The sequence below is a fragment of the Kryptolebias marmoratus genome, linkage group LG16, assembly GCF_001649575.2.
Source record: "Kryptolebias marmoratus isolate JLee-2015 linkage group LG16, ASM164957v2, whole genome shotgun sequence".
In the NCBI taxonomy this organism is placed as follows: domain Eukaryota; kingdom Metazoa; phylum Chordata; class Actinopteri; order Cyprinodontiformes; family Rivulidae; genus Kryptolebias; species Kryptolebias marmoratus.
This window is the reverse complement of record NC_051445.1, coordinates 31091197-31093813: the sequence shown is the minus strand read 5'-3', so window position 1 is coordinate 31093813 and position 2617 is coordinate 31091197.

The window sequence follows — 2617 nt, the reverse complement described above, 5'->3', positions numbered from 1 at the left end:
GGGAAGACCCAGGACACGCTGGAGGGACTATGTTTCTCGGCTGGCCTGGGAACGCCTTGGGATTCCCCCGGAGGAGCTGGCCCAAGTGGCTGGGGAGAGGGAAGTCTGAGTCTCCCTGCCTAGGCTGCTATCCCCGCGACCCGAGCCCGAATAAGCGGAAGAAGATGGATGGATGGATTTAAGTGACTTTAAACATAGCATGGTGTTTGGTGACCTGAGTATTTTAGAAACTGACGATTTACTGGGATTTTCACACAAAACCATCTCTAGAGTTTATAGAAAATGATCTGGAAAAACAAAAATATCCAGTGAGTGACAGTTGTTTTGGATGAAAATGAAATTGCTGATTGACAGACTTGCAGAAAGCTTTGACCCAACACTGCAGCTCAACACAATATTAATGACCATTTGACAGCAGAAAAATTATATTTTAACGTGTAAAGTAGGTGTTGAACAATGAAGTTAAAAAGTAAAAACAGAATCTTCTTACATTTTTCAGAAAGAAATAAATTCCAGATAAATTATGTTTGCTGGTTGTAAACAGGCAGCTGGTGTTTAGTAAAGAAAACAGTTTGAACCTTCCGAGATGGCAGCTTAAGCTGATCGCTCTTCCGGGAAATCTGAATTTGACCCCCGTTACCTGGCAAATATAACAAAAAATAAATAAAATGGAGGCTGTAAGAGGATTTGTTTCCAGTAAGCAGACTCAACGGAAATAAGAAAAACACAAACAAAGAATCGGCACAAGAAAAAAAGACTGCAAGTAACTCACCGACACTCCAGCACTCTGACGTAGCTAATGCTAATCGGCTCGCCGCTGGGGCGGCTTGGCTAACGCAAATTTTGGAAGAATTACGGGAGTTCCAAAAAGACATCAAACAACAGCTAGATGATATTAAATCAGAACTCACCAATGTACATCAAAAAATTAAGGAGATGGAGGATCGAGTTGACACAGTGGAGGAGCGAGCACAGAACATGGAGCAAATACTGGGCAAAATGATTGAACTGCTGAACCAACAACAAAAAAAACTGCTCGACCAGGAAGGGAGATCACCGAGAGAAAATATCTGGATATACAACGTGCCTGAGGGAGCAGAAGGTTCATCTTCAAGAGATTTTGTGGATAAATTACTTAAGGATACGCTGGAGATCAACCCAAATATGGAATTGGACATTGAGAGGGCACACCGAGCACTGGCTCCGCTACCTATTGGAGACAGAAATAACAGGCCACGCTCTATTGTTGCTAAATTTCTCCACAGTAGAACCAAGGAAAAGACACTACGAAAAGCATGGGGGAAGAAAGGAGTGCTTCTACACAGCAAACTGATATATTTTGATCATGACTATCCTCCCACGGTGCTGCAGAAACGCTAAGAATACTCTGAAGCCAAAGGAGTCCTGAAACAGAGAAAGATTCACTTACAGACTCCATTTCCCGCTAAACTACGAGTGTTCTATGAGGGGGAGACACGGCTCTCCCAGACAGAAGCGGAGGCAACGAGGGACATGAAGGAGCGTGGTTTGCCTGTCTCCCTGATCAAGCCAAAGGAGAGCCTGGCCGAACAACTCTCCTGAACCGCTTGGAAGAAGATTGCCTCAAAACAGCAAATGCAGAGAGAGGAGCGAGCGATGAGCATCAGAGAGAGACTCCATGAGTTCAGAAGAGAAACCAGTTCCCCCCAAGAACAGCTCTGAATAGAAAAAAAAATGACTGGTAATCTAAAATAAAAATAAAAAAAACAACTGAGTAATCAATAGAGTATAAATTAAAAGGACAATGTCTTTACGTCAGTTTGATGGCTTTGAACTAGGGACATTATTGTGGTGATATTTGATAGTCCCTAACCCCAACTTAAAAAGAGAGGAGGAATGTGCACACAAAAATGGACAAAAACAGCTTCAGCAAAGTTGGGGGCCCTCTCCTCTTTTCAAAGGGAGGATTTCCCCCAGGGCTAGACGGTTGTTCTAGTCAAGTTCAGGGCCAAACCTGGACTCTTAGTTAGTTTGTTTTTTTATTTTTTTCTGTTCTTTATGGTTAAGATGCTGGTATATAAAAGTACATGACAAACTGTAAAATAAAAGTAATTATTTTTAATTTTAATGGTCTGCTCAACCCAATTAAGTGAAGTCTTATCTAAAGTGAAGAAGGAACAGGCTCACATAGTGTACTTACAAGAAACCCACCTAAACATGAAAAATTAAGAAGGATGGGATTCAACCATTTATTTTTCTCCTCATATAAATCAGGACATAGATGGTGAGTAGCTATCCTTATCTCAAACAAGGTACAGTTTGAAAAATTACACAAACTAACAGATAAGGAAGGTAGGTACGTATTTGTAAGAGGCAATGTGGAGGGAAACCCAATTACATTATTCAACATATATGCTCCCCCCGTGAGCGGTATTGAATTTTACAAACCTGATTCCAAAAAAGTTGGGACACTAAACAAATTGTGAATAAAAACTGAATGCAATGATGTGGAGGTGCCAACATCTAATATTTTATTCAGAATAGAACACAAATCACAGATCAACAGTTTAAACTGAGAGAATGTATCATTTTAAGGGAAAAATATGTTTCAAAATTTCATGGCATCAACAAATCCCAA